Here is a 19,234-nt window from a genome sequence, read left to right on the forward strand (position 1 = left end):
ATTTGGAGCTGAAAAAGGATGTTTTAAAGATAATTTTGATTTGAGAAATATGCTAAATATATAGCAAGTTCAAAGCCAAGACTAATTGTATTCATGCATCAGATTTTGTATGTATCCCCTAAGAATTCAAAATCCTTCTCTTTCTGTGTGAACTTTTCTGGATACCAAATAATTCACCAGTGCCTCACAGTGATTTCTAACTCAGGAAAGTTTATTCTCCCCTAGTAATAGATGGGACACTGCAGCTTGGGTTCTACTTTTATCAGTTTTGTTATGCTACGTGCTGCCTCCATACCCACACACAACCACCCCCTCCACCCCAGAACATGTTCAGCACCTACCCTGAGTTCTGTGTAGGCAGGTGTAAGTATCAATATCGTCAATAAAAACACTGGATTCTGACACAGCTTCGGAATCACCAAAGAACGGACAATGCTTGGAAAGCAGAGCCACAGTCTATCTAGAAAAGTGCATGGGCAAGGGGATCCATCAGGCTGTCTGAGGAACACATTCTTATTCTGGCTGACCTGTGAACCAGCTGGTAGCTCTAGGGAAAATGCAGTGAGCCACTCAGATTCCCCTTAGCTACCAGGGATTGCAGACAGCAGCAAAGAGCTTGACACCAGGTCATGAGCCTTCTGGGGACTGTCCTGAGACAGTCAGGAAGGAAGGAAGGACAGACAGGCAGGAAGGCCAGGGGTCTCCAAACCCTGGAAATAGGCTGCAAGTGCCAGACATTTTTGTCTCTCTTAAGCGGCAGGAGGAAACAAACTAGAGATTTTTTTTTTTTCCTTCTCTATACAAATTTAAAAGGAGGTTTCTCTTAAAATACTGTGTTGCCATGACACCTGGTTTCACCTGAAGCTAACTAGTCTCAAACCTTGAGTTAACCAATACATTTTTCTTATGGAAATGTTTGTCTTAAGCTATGTTAATGTATCCCAGACTCTGTCTTCAAGGTGGTTCCACCAAATGGCTCAAACTACTTGACAAACCAGTATGTTATACTCAGATATTGTTCCCCTAATCTATGTAAATGAAACTATTTGTGTGGTTATCTGCCTTCCTACAAGATTCAAGTCAATCATTTTATGGCCTGGGATAAATTATCTGGTGCCATTCTAAATTTTAAGATATTCCTTTCTTTTCATTAGCAGACTGTGAGTGACTATATAACATCCAGCTGAAGACTAGCAGGGGATACTCTTTCTGCCCCCTTCTGATGCCTATGTCAGAAGCTTTCTCTATCTCCTTTATACTTTAATAGAACTTTATTACACAAAAGCTCTGAGCGACCCAGCCTGGTCTCTGGCCCCGGATGGAATCCGTCTCCCCCGGAGGCCAAGAACCCCGGCGTCTTATCGTTCAGCAGCAAGCTTTCAGTCCCCATGCACCGATGGATCACCGTGAGATAATCGGGCCCAGTTCCCTCACCCCGGGTCGTGGCCACTCCACCTCCAGAACTCTGCAGCTTTGGTCAAGGCTGAGGTGAGTCCACTCTAGCTTGGCTTCTGCCTCTGTCCAAACCCGCTTCCTCCCCACCTTTTGGTCTGCGACCCACTCCCGAAACGACCTAAACACTCAGCCCAGCTCGTGGTCAATTTCTAGGAAGACCCAGCATGCAACAGTCGCTCTAGTCCCAGCCTCAGTTCCCCTTTCCAAGGATCTCATGAGGTGGTTCAGTAAACTCTATTTGAAAATCGCAGTGTTAAGTTCTATTTACCTTTTATAAATCTTCAATTGAGCCACCTTGGTAGCTCACACAGTAAAAAAAAAAAAAAAAAATCCGCCTACAATGCAGAAGACCTGGGTTCGAATCCTGGGTTGGGAAGATCCCTTGGAGAAGGGAATGGCAACCCATTCCAGTATTCTTGCTTGGAAAATCCTATGGACGGAGGAGCCTGGTGGACTATAGTCCATGGGGTCTCAGAGTCAGACACGACTGAACGACTGACATGTTCATATTGTAAATCTTCAGCTGAGCCACCTAGCATGGAATCTGAGAATACTGACTGTGAAGGCAGACAGATTTGGCTTAGAATCACAGCTATATGACCAGGACAAAGTGATTTTAACTTATTTCATCTCAGCTCTTCCATCTGTAAACTGAAGATAATAATAATAATATCTCCAACTGTTCTGCTAACCAGAGGAAACAATATTTAAAGGGCTTGGCTCAGAGGTTTACTTAGAGAAAATGTAGCTATGTTGCCTCTATGTGCAGCAAAGCAATCATATCATGTTGACCAAAAAGTTTGTTCAAATTTTTCCATATCATCCTACTGAAAGAATTCTTTGGCCAACCCAATAAAGTGTCAGTACTCCCATGTTTCTGGGACAAATACAAATCTCCATGGAATAGACATTTTTTCCCGCATAGGAAGAGGATGGGGAAAACATTCAGGGTTCCAACTAGCTGGCACCTTTAGCATTTGTCTGGGGATTCGGATAGGTGCTGAGTATGAAAGGAGGTAAGGTGGAGAAAGAGGTTCACACAGGATTTGAAAGAGAGAGGCCAGGTCGGGTAGCAGTTGACAGTAGCTGAAGTCCTAGGATATGGGCCAAGAAGTCATTTGGGGCAGAGGTAGTTGGAAAGTCACCTTGTGCCAGAGGTTGGGTTACAGATTTAAAACACAAAAATCATTTGGTGTTGTCGAGTATGGAGGATAGTGAAGACTGGCCTGGCATGGCTTCTGTGGAAGGCATGAATAGAGAAAAACTCTAATAATAGTAGAGAAATGAGATGAGTAGAGAAAAACTCTAATAAAACTCCTATAATTGGTAGGAAAGGGGACCATTAAAGTAAAAAAAGAACAAAAAGGGAGGAACCTTAAACTCTGAGCAAGGTTACCAATGATAGCAAAAACAGTCATCACTTAGGACAGCTCTGGTATGTAGCCGTTGCTGAAGAAATACTTCAGTTGCTTGATTTATTGATTGGGAAAAGGGAGGGAGGTGAATGGAATAAACCAATGAGGTATGTTCAAAGAAACCACACCCCATCTGCTTGGGTTCCTCCTATCAACTCTCCCACCTTCCGTCTCTGACTCAGCTCTGGTCCCGATCCCAGGTCAACATGCCCTGATGCCCCTCCACTCCAGGTAGCATGAAACACTGGAATCATGTGCAAAGCCTGAAAAATCAATAGTTATTCTTCCCGTATCTGTCCATGATCTCTTTTCCTGGGGTCCCAAGTACTCTCCTGGCCTTGTATCAGCATTCTCCTTCTCTCCCCATGTTCCTACCCCCAATCCATGACTCTTCTGTTGGTATTTAAGTACAGTTTCCAAAGACATTAGGGTACAGTCATGGTGCTTATCATAGATTGTGACTAGTGCATGGAAATGCCACTCCACTGACCCTGTGGGTCCATTCAGCTGATGTGATGGCCCTCTTCCTCCACTATTCCCTGCAAAACACACCCCAGACTTTGTAGTCATTTGGCCAATATGCCTTCCCTAGGGGAAAGTGACATTTCTTTTTTCCAGAAAGTGTAAAAGGCTGTGCTGCTGTCCAGCAAACTAGCAAATTCATTTGTAGAAATAGTTCCAAGATATATTTTAAATCTTACAGCCTATAAGTCCTATGAATTACTAAAAATTAGTCCTGTCAATAGTAATAATCTGAAAAGACTTAATTGGGTGATCAGGGTGATGAGTACAATAATGATGGTGATGATGATGATGACTCCTGCCATAGGTTGGGCTCTGTCCATAGCACTTTTCATACATAATCACGTTTATACTTCATGACAACCATGCAAGGTACTATTGTTCCCATTTTACAGATGAAATATCAGAGCTTTGAAAGCTTAATACATTTGTCCAAGAGGACACAGTAAATATTTGCAAAAAGTTTAGAACAGTGCTTGGCAGATAAGAAGCACTGTGTGTTTGCTAAAAAAACAAAAACACCAACAAAAAACAGGGTAAGTGAGTTGCAGGATCAAAATTTGGACCCATTTCTCCAGCCCTAAAGCTGGTGCTCTTTCACTGGCATTACACTGCTCCCAACCTATGCCATGTCACCCATTCTGTGGGCTGCCCTGTGGGAAGTGCTGGGGTGGGAGCAGCATGGGAAAGTGTAAGGATTAAGTCAACAGCCTTTGAGTCTTTCTTCCTCTTCCCCTCTTTGCTTTCCTGCTCCTCCTTCCTCTGTTCCTTGCTTTTGCGAATAGGTACCAAGCGCTTCTCACACATCAGGCTCTGAGATCAGCACTTGGGAAGCATGGTCGCTCCCCTCAAGGTGTTCCTGGTTCCACATTTCAGTGGGTTTATAATTTCATTGGAGAGCTTGAACAAATAGAAAGCTATACCAGAATAAAACCAATGGATGACAACTGTGAGTGGTATGATACACACTAGAAATAGTGTTTAATTCAGAGAATGGAGAGAAAGGTTTGCAAAGAATAAGAGGCAAGCAGAAAGTGACACTTTAAAGGGCATTTTCCCCTCCCACAAGTTAGATATTATTCTGTAATTTTTTTCTGACACTAAAAATAATTTAGTTTCATTGCCTTAATCATTTAAGCCACAGAAGAATATAAAGAAGCAAGAAAAATCAAGCAAAGAATATTCCTGTAAGTATCATAGATAGAGGGTCTTCCTGGGTAGATCAGCCAGTAAAGAATCCACCTGCAATGCAGCAGTCAGTCAGTCAGTCAGTTCAGTCGCTCAGTTGTGTCTGAGTCTTTGTGACCCCATGGACTGCAGCATGCCAAGCCTTCCTGTCCATCACCAACTCCCAAAGTTCACCCAAACTCATGTCCATTGAGTCGGTGATGCCACCAGCCATCTCATCTTCTGTCGTCCCCTTCTTCTCCCGCCTTTAATCTTTCCCAGCATCAGGGTCTTTTCAAATAAGTCAGTTCTTTGCATCAGGTAGCCAAAATACTGCAGTTTCAGCTTCAACATCAGTCCTTCCAATGAGCACTCAGGACTGATTTCCTTTAGGATGGACTGGCTGGATCTCCTTGCAGTCCAAAGGACTCTCAAGAGTCTTCTCCAACATCACAGTTCAAAAGCATCAATTCTTCAGTACTCAACTTTTATAGTTCAACTCTCACATCCATACATGACTACTGGAAAAACCATAGCCTTGACTAGACGGACCTTTGTTGGCAAAGTTATGTCTCTGCTTTTTAATATGCTATCTAGGTTGGTCAAAACTTTCCTTCCAAGGAGTAGCATCTTTTAATTTCATGGCTGCAATCACGATCTGCAGTGATTTTGGAGCCCCCCAAAATAAAGTCAGCCACTGTTTCCACTGTTTCCCCATCTATTTGCTGTGAAGTGATGGGCCCAGATGCCATGATCTTATTTTTCTGAATGTTGAGCTTTAAGCTGACTTTTTCACTCTCCTCTTTCACTTTCATCAAGAGGCTCTTTAGTTCTTCTTCACTTTCTGCCATAAGAGTGTTGTCATCTGCGTATCTGGGGTTATTAATATTTCTCCCAGCAATCTTTATTCCAGCTTGTGCTTCATCCAGCCTAGCGTTTCTCATGATGTACTCTGCATATAAGTTAAATAAGCACGGTGACTACATACAGCCTTGACATATTCCTTTTCCTATTTGTAACCAGTCCATTGTTCCATGTCTGGTTCTAACTGTTGCTTCCTGACCTGCATACAGGTTTCTCAAGAGGCAGGTCAGGTGGTCTGGTATTCCCATCTCTTTCAGAATTTTCCACAGTTTATTGTGATCCACACCATCAAAAGCTTTGGCATAGTCAGTAAAGCAGAGGCTGATGTTTTTCTGGAACTTTCTTGCTTTTTTGATGATCCAGCAGATGTTGGCAATTTGATCTCTGGTTCCTCTACCTTTTCTAAAACCAGCTTGAACATCTGGAAGTTTGCGGTTCATGTATTGCTGAAGCCTGGCTTGGAGAATTTTGAGCATTACTCTACTAGAGTGTGAGATGAGTGCAATTGTATGGTACTTTGAGCATTCTTTGGGATTGCCTTTCTTTGGGATTGGAATGAAAACTGACCTGTTCTAGTCCTGTGGCCACTGCTGAGTTGTCCAAATTTGCTGGCATATTGAGTGCAGCACGTTCACAACATCATCTTTCAGGGTTTGAAATAGCTCAACTGGAATTCCATCACCTACACTAGCTTTGTTCGTAGTGATGCTTCTGAAGGCCCACTGGACTTCACATTCCAGGATGTCTGGCTCTAGGTGAGTGATCATACCATCCTGATTATCTGGGTTGTGAAGGTCTTTTTTGTATAGTTCTTCTGTGTATTCTTGCCACCTCTTCTTAGTATCTTCTGCTTCTGTTAGGTCCATATTATTTCTGTCTATTATTGTGCCCATCTTTGCATGAAATATTCCTTTGGTATCTCTCATTTTCCTGAAGAGATCTCTAGTCTTTCCCAGTCTATTTTCCTCTATTTCTTTGCACTGATCACTGAGGAAGGCATTCTTATCTCTCCTTGCTATTCTTTGGAACTCTGCATTCAAATGGTATGTCTTTCCTTTTCTCTTTTGCTTTTCACTTCTCTTCTTTTCACAGTTATTTGCAATGCAGGAGACCCTGGTTCAATTCCTGGTTTGGGAAGTTCCCCTGGAGAAGGGACAGGCTACCCACTCCAGCATTCTTGGGCTTCCCTGGTGGCTCAGATGGTGAAGAGTCTGCCTGCAGTGTGGGAGACCTGGGTTCAATCCCTGGATTGGGAAGATCCCCTGGAGAAGGAAATGGCAACCCACTCCAGTATTCTTGCCTGGAGAATCCCATGGACAGAGAAGCCTGGGGTCTTCAGTTCATGGGGTCACACAGAGTCGGACATGACTGAGCAACTAAGCCCAGAACAACACCATAGGTAGAAATACATGTGTATATATATATCTTAGGGTTTCTTAACTTTGTCATTACTGACATTTGACCCAGATCATTCTTTGTTGAGGTGAGGGCTGCCCTGTGCATTATAGAGTATTTAGCAGCATTCCTGGCCCCACCCACTAGATGTTAGTATTTCTCCCCTTTCAGTTGTGATAAATAAAATATATCTTCAGGCATTGCTAAGTGGGGAGGCAAGATTGCCCTTATGAGATCTCTGACTCTGTCTCTCTCCTTCTCTCTCTCTCTCTGTATATACATGCTCTTACATGTACATGCATACTTGCATATTCATACATACGTAGGTGTGTATACAATTGCACACTACATACACACACAGACACATGCATGCATGCATGCTCACATTTTCATTCAAGGTGTTTTTCTGTGCAAACAATATACTTCTATACATCACAAATTAGATTTTGCTATGCACATTGTCTTGTAGCCCATTTTTGTTTTAAGTATCAGTACCTAAATAATAATATTCTAGACATTTTGCATTAATGTTGCGTTTTATTCTTATAGCATATTTGCCTAACCATTGCTCTATTTTCGCCCACTTAGATTTTTCCAAATGTTTTCCTAGTGTAAGTAACTCTTGCAATGAATATTCTTATGTATAAATCTCGATGGAGGGAGGTTTGTTTCTGATAAACTCTGATAAAATCCTTTGGGCTGATGACCTTTCTAGATTTTTCTCCTGAAAATAATGAAATAATAAGTAATGCTCCTCTCAACTCTATATGACAGTGCTTATCTCTCACATCATCATTCACAGTTGGCATTAGCAATATTTGAAATCTCTGCCAGTGTGACAGGTAAAACGAATAGTTTCACACTGCTAATTTGAATTTTTTGATTATTAGTGAGATTGAACATCTGTTTGCATATTTTAGCAATTTGCATTTCTTGTTTTGGGAATCATAGTTCATGTTCTTGTTTTTATTCGACTGTTTCCTCTTTAAAAGTTGATTTATAAGAATTTGTTGGATGGTATATATAATAATCCATAATATTTTTATATGAAATAAATAATTTCTCAGTTTCTTATTTGTCTTTTAAATTTAGTTTCAATTTTCATTGCTGTACAAGAATTGTTTTCATTCATTGAAGTCATTGAAAGATTCTTTAAAATCATTTATAACATTCATAAGTAATCTGTTGGGCATTTTATTGAAATCACAGCTTTCACAGATTATTGATAAAATTATATGGTTTCAATATGATACTTTAAATTTAACATTAATTTTGAAAGGACTAATATTTTGCCATTTTAAAACAAGGAATATTGTGTGTCCTTCTATATATCTGTGTCTCTTTTTATGTCTCTCAGTAAGTTTGAGAATATATTTTTACACAGAAAAAATACTCTTATAAGTTTATTTTTGGTTATTTCACATTTGGTATTTCTTTTGAAAGGAATCTTCTTTCAGGATAAGTACCTGTTTTATGGGAAACTAATAAGAGATAGTGTTTTTGAGCACATTTCTTAGTCCTTTTTCTCTTGCTCTGTTTATTTTTCCAGTTAAGATAGTGACATTTTCTAGCACATCTATAAATGGCAATAAGCTTGCATCTTTGTTTCTAGTATTTAACCTGCCTTCCCATTCTTGAGCCATTACACTGATTCTGACTTCCAGAAATATGTTAATAATAGCCCTTATAATGGACGTTGTTCCTGATATTAATAGATCTGAAACTAACATTAACCACTGGGTGTGATTACCATGACTTTTCAGATAGGTGACTTTATTATATTAAAAAGTTACTCATTCCTAGTTACAATGCGAGCTTTTCTTGATCATTCTAAATCAAGAGTGGGCATTCATCTTTTTTGGGTTCTTTCTAGAGAGGACACAGAAAAGGCCAGAGCAGTGGACCTTCCTAGCAGCCGGTTGTCATGAGACTATTCTTTTCCGCTTTCAATAAGCCAGCCATCTCCAGGAGGGTTTGTCGTATCAGACACTACCTTGGATTTTTATCCAGAGCCCTGAGGCAGCTACAGGCAGCAGTGCAGCCTAGACTTCTTCCACGTGCTGCTACCTTCTACATGCGCTTTCACACACCAGTTCTGGCAAATGTCTGTCAGTGTTCCTGGCACAGCGATGACATTCTTCTATAGAATTAACCAAAGACATTCTGCGTGTAGTTTTCAAATCTCCCCCACCTTTATTTCTGTATTGTTTAGGCGGTTTCAATGGGGGCTAGGAACAGTGGAAATGATCACTTTTGAACACATTGCCATCTGATCCAGAGGTCCTCATCAGTTGTCACCAGTCTGTTAATGACAATTGGCCATCCACTTCTAGTACAAAAACCATGCTTTTTGATATACAATATGGAAGCAAGTGAAAGAGGAATTTAGCTTTCTCTATCATCTATTAGTCTTTCACCAAGTAATGGGTATCAGTTTTTTTGAATATCCAATGTTCTTTGCTTTCATTCTTTTTAAATTAAATAATTTATTTTTATTTATTTGACTGCATCAGGTCTTAGTTGTGGTGCCTACTTGCTCTGAGGCATGTGGGATCTTTGTTCCCTGGCTAGGGATCAAACCCAAGTACCCTACATTGCAAGGCAGAATTCATAACCACTGAACTACTAGGAAAGTCCCAACATTGCTTCTATTCTTGAAAGATAGTCTATCGTGGCTGAAAGAGTAAGAGTTCCTACCACTGGCCAGGTATCTACCTTGACTTTAAGTAAAGCAGACAGGTTGGCACTTACCTTGAAGTACTGCCCGACCCAATATTTGTAGAAGTGTTTTGCACACCTGAGAGGAGCTCTACCAAATAGGCATATAATGTGAGCCACAAATGGTAACCATGAGTATAATTTTAAATTTTCAATTACTATTTCAAAAATTGAAAAGAAACAAGTGAAATTAATTGTAATACTGTTTTCATACACTTATTTTGTTTATCCAATATATTATCATTTCAGCATGTAAGCAGTGTGAAATTTTTTTCAAAGTGATGTTTTACCTTTTTGCTATTATCCTAAATCTTGAATTTCCTTCATACATGCATGTTCATTTGCTCAGTCATGTCCAACTCTTTGTGACCCCATGAATTGTAGCCTGCCAGGCTCTTCTGTCCATGGAATTTTCCAGGACAGCATATTGGTGTGGGTTGCCATTTCCTTCCCCAGAGGATCTTCATCTTCCAGATCCAGGGATCAAACTCACCTCTCCTGTGTCCCCTGCATTGCGGATGGATTCTGTATGTGGCACAGTGGTACAGTGGTAAATTCCTTCAGCATGTCTCAATTCAGGTCAACCATTTTTCAAATGCCCAATAGCCACATGTGGTGAATGATTACCATATCAGGAAACAGTTCCAGTGCATTAAACTTAGGATAACATTTTTAAAGTTTTTCAGTTCAGTTCAGTTCAGTCACTCAGTCATGTCCGACTCCTTGAGACTCCACGGACTACAGCTTGCCAGGCTTCTCTGTCCTTCACCAACTCCCGGAGTTTACTCAAACTCATGTCCATCGAGTCAGGGATGCCATTCAACCCTCTCATCCTCTGTCATCCCCTTCTCCTCCTGCCTTCAATGTTTCCCAGCATCGGGTTCTTTTTAAATGAGTCAGTTCTTCACATCAGGTGGCCAAAGTATTGGAGTTTCAGCTTCAGCATCAGTCCTTCCGATAAATATTCAGTACTGATTTCCTTTAGGATGGACTGGTTGGACCTCCTTGTAGTCCAAGGGACTCTCGAGAGTCTTCTCCAACACCACAGTTTAAAAGCATCAATTCTTCAGCACTCAGCTTTCTTTATAGTCCAACTCTCACATCCATACATGACTACTGGGAAAACCATAGCTTTGACTATATGAACGTTTACTGGAAAATTAATGTCTCTGCTTTTTAATATGCTGTCAAGGTTGGTCATAGCTTTTCTTCCAAGGAGCAAGTGTCTTTTAATTTCATGGCTTCAGTCACCATCTGCAGATATTTTGGAGACCCAAAAAACAAAGTCTCACTGTTTCCTTTGTTTCCCCATCTATTTGCTATGAAGTGATGGGGCAGATGCCATGATCTTAGTTTTCTGAATGTTGAGCTTTAAACCAACTTTTTCACTCTCCTCTTTCACTTTCATCAAGAGGCTCTTTGGTTCTTCTTCACTCTCTGCCATAATGGTGGTGTCCTCTGTGTATCTGAGGTTATTGATATTTCTCCCGGCAATCTTGATTCCAGCTTGTGCTTCATCCAGGCTGCCATTTTCCATGATATACAGTGCATATAAGTTAAATAAGCAGGGGGGTGACAATATACAGCCTTGAAGTACTCCTTACCCTGTTTTGGAGCCAGTCTGTTGTTTCATGTCCAGTTCTAACCGTTGCTTCTTGACCTGCATACAGCTTTCTCAGAAGGCAGGTAAGGTGGTCTGGTATTCCCATCTCTTGAGGAATTTTCCACAGTTTGTTGTGATCTATACAGTCAAAAGGTTTGGTGTAAACAATAAAGCAGAAGCAGATGTTTTTCTGGAACTGTCTTGCTTTTTTGATGATCCAACAGATGTTGGCAATTTGATCTCTGGTTTCTCTGCCTTTTCTACATCCAGCTTGAACATCTGGAAGTTCACAGTTCACATTCTGTTGAAGCCTGGCTTGGAGAATTTTGAGCATTAATTTGCTAGCATGTGCGATGAGTGCAATTGTGCGGTAGTTTGAACAATTTTTGGCATTGCCTTTCTTTGGGATTGGGGTGAAATCTGACCTTTTCTAGTCCTCACACACTGATTCTTCCTCAAGCTCCATAGTTATTATTTTGAGATAAGTAGTGAGATTCTCATTCTACAGGTCATATCTCTTGCCTAGTTCTTCCAGTCAGGCACCATCTCTGACCCAGACCTAGGACAAATGTGCCCAAGGGCATCTCAGGGTTATCCTGAGAAGTGACTTCCTGCCACCTGCCAATGCTGGCAGCCTGCTGTCTGGCCCTGTCAGCTGGAGGATCTGAGCCTTTTGCACTCTCTGCTCACTATTACTTGTCTGCAAACATTTGCCAACCGGCTGAACTTTCTCTCAGGTTACCTCCTTCATAGAGGATGACTAGGGCCCACCAGCATCACAGAGCAGGTGCTGGCCGGCACAAACTGTGACAACATCTCCAAAATCCTCTAAATTGGAACTCCTAATATGTATCAGTCTCCACCCAAACCCCCATAAACAACATTGCAGATAAAATATTGGTTTGGCCAAAAAGTTCATTTGAGTTTTTCAGTAACATGTTAAGAAAAACCGAAACAAACTTTTTGGCCAACCAGATATATCCAGAAATTGAGCACTTTCCATGAGTTCACTGCTAAACCACTTGATTCAAACCACCATCACTTCTTAGGGGCTGTCACGGTCATTTCTTCACTGGTCTTCCTGCTTCACCCTTGCATCTCTTCAGAATACTCACCACACAGCAATCAGACTGATCCTGTGAGCATGCAATATAACCCAACACTTCTTGACCCACTCCTTCCAATGGATTCCTCTTCTCACTCACAGTAAAAAGCTGAAGTCCTTACACCAGCCTAGAAGACCCTTCCTGATCTGGCCTGTCATAGCTTTCTCTCAGGACCTAAGTCCCTGCTTTCTTACCCTGCACCAGACCTTCTTATTCTTCCATCACCCCACCAGGCTGGCTCCCAACTCAGAGCCTTGACTGGTGCTTCCCCTTCCTGGAACATGCTTCTCTAAGATAGCCACACAGCTGGCCCTCCTATATCCTCCAGGTTTTTCATCAAATGTTGAGGGTGTTCCTCACAGTCCTACTAAGAATAACCCTCTACTCATATTCTCTATCTCCCTTTTCTGATTTACTTCTTTTCATGGAACTTATTACCATCCAACTTATTAACATTTTCTATAACACATGCATACACACACACACACACACACACACACACACACACACACACAGAGGTTTACTCCTAAATTCCCAGAAGCTGCATAGGGCTTGGCACATAATAGGTGCTCAATAAAAATATTTGTTGAATAAGTGAATGAATGAATGAGTAAAAATAGTGGTTGAAATCTTGTCCTAAATTGCCCTCCAAGGTCTCAAAGGAAACAAAAATGCCTTGATGGACGCAGAAAGCCCAGTACCCTGTGTGTCAGGCATGCTGGTTCTACTTTCTTATGAATTCTGAAATGCATTTATTGTGGACCCTCCACAAGTCACACTGCCTGTTCCTTTTTGACAAGGAGTGAGTGGTCACAAACAAACAGAAGGAAGAGCTGGCAGAGTGGAAAAGCAAAGTTGTCTGTACCCCATTGGCTTGGCCCCTTGAGAATTCCAAGCATTTCAAGCTATGGTTGTGGCTTTTCCTCTAGTCTGACCCATACTTTTCTCCTTTCACAGAATTTTGCAGGAAAAAATAACAATATTTTTATATATAGTACCATGGCCACCTTGAGCAGACATGAGGGCTGTGTGTACAAACACAAAATGAAGTAAAGGATTAAGGCAATTTTTTAGATAACAAAACACCCAGAATCCATCAACTAGATGGTTTGTTCAAGCTAAAAATTTTCTAAAATTCCCTCACTTGTCCACTTCATTTCGAAACTACACCTTTATTGGCCAGTTCACATGTTCTCAAAAACACAGAAATCTATCACACCCCTGTTAGGTAAGGTAATTTCCATCTAAATCTCCCCATACAAATGTTAAAGTGCTTGTGTTATTAGTTTCCTACAGAGTTGAAATACAGATGTCTTGGGCTACAAAACATAGTCGTGATGATATTAGAGTCAGAAAAACTAGAGGGGCTTATCTTTTTATCCACTAAGTGTCAAATCTCAAACCCTTGGAGGCAGCAATTGTTGAACACTTGGTGCATTTGAATCAGATTTCACACTTGAGAAATACTTAAGGATCCAACTCCTGTTGGGTCCATGGGAAATGGCAGCATGTCTGCTGGGGCAGCCTGCCAACACTGGCCCACTGAGTCAGATCCCCAAGCCAGCCTTTCCTCCTCACTGCATGCTGATCTGGCCTGTCTGCATGCCTGCCCTGGCCACATGGCACAGAAGTCCTGCAGACTAAGGACATTCCTTACTGGATGCAGCTCAGTGTTCTTAGATTTTATGAGAGCTCCAGTGATACAACATTTCTTTGAATGATGTTCTTCCTGAGACATGACTGCAACATTCCAAAGAGAAGATTTTCATTCAGCTGGCTGATCAGGACCACGTCAACTCTCGTTCTTTCTTTCAGGTTAATTTGTCTTCCTTCCATGGTAAAGAACCATCCTCAGTCATTTCTGAAATTAAAATTAAATTTCCATTTGCATAATTAAGAGTATATTATTCTTGAAACTTCCTTGAAGACTAATCGGTTATGATCTCTGACTAAAGATGGTAGAAGGTGACATATTTCTATCTGCATTATTTTGATAGACTGTATTTTAAAATTTCCATTCTATTACAGATAGAGCTTCTTGGAAATGATTTGAAAGCAAGATTTAAAGAAATCTGAGCCTCTACTCACTTTCTTTTTTTTTTCTTTTTTTTTCCTACTCACTTTAATTGACGTGTTTTTTTTTTTTAACAGATTTGGTTTCCCCAGAAGTTCACAATATGAACCACAGCACAAAATATTTAATCCACTAACTTCTGAACAGTATGAAAAGACAAAAAGATATAACACTGAAAAGTGAACCCACCATGTCTATAGCTGTCCCATATGGTATTGGAGAAGAGTGGAGAAATAGCTGCAGAAGGATGAAGAGGCTGAAGCAAAGCAGAAACAATGCCCAGTTGTGGATGTGTCAGGTGGTGAAAGTAGTCTGATGCTATAAAGAACAATATCGCATAGGAACCTGGAATACTAGGTCCATGAATCAAGGCAAATTCGAAGTGGTCAAATAGGAAATGGCAAGAGTGAACATTGACATTTAGGAATTAGTGAACTAAAATGGACAGGAATGGGCAAATCTAATTCAGATGACCATTGTATCTACCACCATGGGCAAGAATCCCTTAGAAGAAATGGAGTAGCCCTCACAGTCAACAAGAGTCTGAAATGCAGTACTTGGGACTGCATTTCTCAAAAGCAACTGAATGATTTCTGTTCGTTTCCAAGGCAAATCATTCAATATCACAGCAATCCAAGTCTATGCCCCAACCACTAATGCCAAAGAAGTTGAAGTTGAATGGTTCTATGAAGACCTACAAGACCTTCTAGAATTAACACACACACACACACACACACACACACACACACACACATGTCATTTTCATCATAGGGGACTGGAATGCAAAAGTAGGAAGTCAAGAGATACTTGGAGTAACAGGCAAGTTTGGCCTTGGAGTATCAAATGAAGCAGGGCAAAAGCTAACAAGAGTTTTGACAAGAGAACACACTGGTCATAACAAACACTCTCTTCCAACAACGTAAGAGATGACTCTGCACATGGAATCATCAGATGGTCAACACTGAAAGAAAGTGAAAGTGAAGCCACTCAGTTGTGTCCAACTCTTTGCTACCCCATGGACTGCAACCCACCAGACTCCTCGTCCATGGGATTTTCCAGGCAAGAGTACTGGAGTGGTTTGCCATTCCCTTCTCCAGGAGATCTTGCCAACCCAGGGATCGAACCTGGGTCTCTTGCATTGTAGGCAGACTCCATACTGTCTGAGCCACCAGGGAAATCTAATGCCAAAATCAGATTGATTATATTCTTTGTAGCTGAAGATGGTGAAGCTCTCTACAGTCAGCTAAAACAAGACTGGGAGCTAACTATGGCTCAGATCATGAACTCCTTATTGCCAAATTCATACTTAAATTGAAGGAAGTAGGGAAAAACAGTAGGCCATTTAGGTATTACCTAAATCAAATCCCTTATAATTATACAGTGGAAGTGAGAAATAGATTCAATGGATTAGATCTGATAGACAGAGTGCCTGAAGAACTGTGGACGGAGGTTCGCGGCATTGTACAGTAGGCGGTGATCAAAACCATCCCCAAGAAAAAGAAATTAAAAAAGGCAAAATGGTTGTTTGAGGAGGCTTTACAAAAAGCTGCGAAAAGAAGAGAAGCAAAAGGCAAAGGAGAAAAAAAGATATACCCATCTGAATACAGAGTTCCAAAGAATAGCAACGAGAGATGAGAAAGCATTCCTCAGCAATCAATGCAAAGAAATAGAGGGAAACAACAGAATGGGAAAGACTAGAGATCTCTTCAAGAAAATTAGAGATACAAAGGAAGCATTTCACACAAAGATGAGCACAATAAAGGACAGAAATGGTATGGACTTAACAGAAGCAGAAGATGTTAAGAAGAAGTGGTAAGAATGCATAAAAGAACTATACAAAAAAGACTTTCATGGCCCAGATAACCACAATGGTGTGATCAATCATCTAGAACCAGACATCCTAGAGTATGAAGTCAAGTGGGCCTTAGGAAGCATCATTACGAACAAAGTTAATGGAGGTGATGGAATTCCAGCTGAGCTATTTCAAATCCTAACAAGGGATGCTGTTAAAGTGTTTTCAGTATTGACTCTATATGCCAGCAAATTTGGATAACTCAGCAGTGGCCACAGGACTGGAAAAGGTCAATTTTCATTCCAATCCCAAGGAAGAGCAATGCCAAAGAATGTTCAAACTACCGCACAATTGCATTCATTTCACACACTTGCAAGGTACTGCACAAATCCTTCAAGCTAGGCTTCAACAGTATGCGAACTGTGAACTTCCAGATGTTCAAGCTGGATGTTGAAAAGGCAGAGGAACCAGAGATCAAATTGCCAACATCCACTGGATCATCAATGGCAAGACAGTTGGATCTGGCATCCAATGGACCATCAAAAAAGCAAGACAGTTCCAGAAAAACATCTGCTTCTGCTTTATTGTCTATGCCAAAGCCTTTGACTGTGGATCACAACAAACTGTGGAAAATTCCTCAAGAGAAGGGAATACCAGACCACCTGACCTGCCTTCTGTGAAACCTGTATGCAGGTCAAGAAGCAACAGTTAGAAACAAACATGGAACAATGGACTGGTTCCAAATTGGGAAAGAAGTATGTTAAGGCTGTATATTGTCACCCTGATTATTTAACTTATATGCAGAGTACATCATGCAAAATTCCGGGCTGGATGAAGCACAAGTTGGAATCAGGATTGCCAGGAGAAATAACAATAACCTCAGATATGCAGATAATACCACCCTAAGGGTAGGAAGTACAGAGTAACTAAAGAGCCTCTTGATGAAGGTGAAAATAGAGAATGAAAAAGCTGACTTAAAAGTCAACATTCAAAAAACTAAGATCATGGCATTGGGTCCCATCACTTCATGGCAAATAGTTGGAGAAACAATGGAAATAGTGACAGACTTTATTTTCCTGGGCTCCAGAATCACTGTGGGTGGTGATTGCAGCCAGGAAATTAAACAAGGTTGCTCCTTGGAAGAAAAGCTATGACAAACCCAGACAGCGTATTAAAAAGCAGAGACATCACTTTGCTGACAAAGATCTTTATAGTGAAAGCTATGGTTTTTCTAGTAGTCAGGTATGGATGTGAGAGCTGAACCATAAATAAGGCTGATTGCTAAAGAATTGATGCATTACAACTGCAGTGCTAGAGAAGACTCTTGAGAGTCCCTTGGACTGCAAGGAGATCAAACCATTCAATCCTAAAGGAAATCAATTCTGAATATCCAATGCAAGGACTGATGCTGAGGCTGAAGCTCCAATACTTTGGCTGCCTGATGTGAATAACTGACTCATTGGAAAAGACCCTGATGTTGGGAAAGATTGAAGGCAGGAGGAGAAGGGTATGACAGAGAGCAAGATGGTTGGATGGCATCACTGAATCAATGGACATGAGTTTGAGCAAGCTCCTGAAAATAGTGAAGGACAGGGAAGCCTGGCATGCTGCAGTCCCTGGGGTCAAAAAGAGTTGGACATGACTTAGGGACTGAACAATAACAACAGACTTCTGGAGCATTTATATTAGCTAAAGGTTTTGATATGCAATACTATACTGAGAAACCTTTATTCATTCCCTCTGTCAATCCATGAACATTCTACTGTTACCTTCTAGCTTTCTTATCTAGGTTTCTTCAAAGAAGTAATTTAACAATGATATAATAATTATTATACAAATATAAACAATACAATAATCATAATACTATTAATGAATATTAAGATATTTATATTAATCATATAAATATTATAGTAATGATAGCAGTATAGGAATAGCTGTTATTTCTTTTTAATTTTCTCAAAGGACCCATGATGTTGATATTTTTATCATCCCCATTTTACTGATGAGAAAACTGAAGCTTGGAGAAATGAAATTATGTGCCTTAAGTCAAACAACTGATATTTTAAGCTGCTAGGACCCCTTCTCTCTCTCACTCGTGCTTTGATGATTCAAATAGTCTCACCTCTAGAATGTGCTTGATCGTTTCCCACACTGATTGTTCATCATATCCTTCTGGAAATGATGAACTTATGCATATGCTCTTTCTCCTGATTCATCCCCCAAATTCACTCCCCAAGCCCCAACCCCAGTGCCCCCTCCTCCGTGAGGGCCTACACAGCACTCACAAGCAGGATTAGTCACCCTCTCTTCAGTGTTCCTATTATGTTTTATACCGACTTCTATTGCACTTTTCACTTTGTCCCAGAAACATGCTCCCTGTCTGTCCCTTGAACTCAGCTTTTTAGCTTTTCTTACTCACATCTCTATCTCCAGTGCATGGTACAGTGGAATACCTGCAGTTCATGGTACAGTTCAGAATAAGTGCTATATGAAGGATAGTTTTATAAATGTAATGTGTTTCCCCAAAACAAGAAGTGGCTCTTCTGTGTCTTTCATCCTTGCCTGCCACTCCTTCTTCCCAGGTCCCTAATGCTGTGGGGTCTCCCTAGTTGGTAACTGAGTGAGATGTCCAATGGCTGATTTCCCCAGAAGCAGAGAACCCAGGTTGTACCACCAAAGATGCTCAGCTGAAAGCAAGGCCAAAGGGCAAGTTGGGATTGAGCTGGCAAAATCTATTGCCCGCCTCTACCTATCATGAAGGGTAGTGCTTAGCTTGCGGGTAAAAGGTCAGAAATGGTGACTCCATGTATGTGCATATACACACTCTTGTATGGGGGTCATTCCCTTCTGCTCAATTTATCTTTCAACTAATGTTTGTTCATTGTCTTCTGTATTGCATGCGTTGGGCTAGGTGCTGGGAATACAATTTATACAAATAATGGAAATGTCAGATAATGGTCCCTGCCCTCACGGAGCATACAGCTGACTAGGGGTAGGGAGGGATATGACCATTGATTTTATTTTCTGACGAGTTATCCAGATCTGTCAGATCACTATTCCTCATTACTTATCGGCCAGTAACCTCCACACTTCTCTTCTGCCACAGTCTCTGTTCTAGGTTCT

Source organism: Odocoileus virginianus, chromosome 23 (assembly GCF_023699985.2).
Source record: "Odocoileus virginianus isolate 20LAN1187 ecotype Illinois chromosome 23, Ovbor_1.2, whole genome shotgun sequence".
Lineage (NCBI taxonomy): Eukaryota > Metazoa > Chordata > Mammalia > Artiodactyla > Cervidae > Odocoileus > Odocoileus virginianus.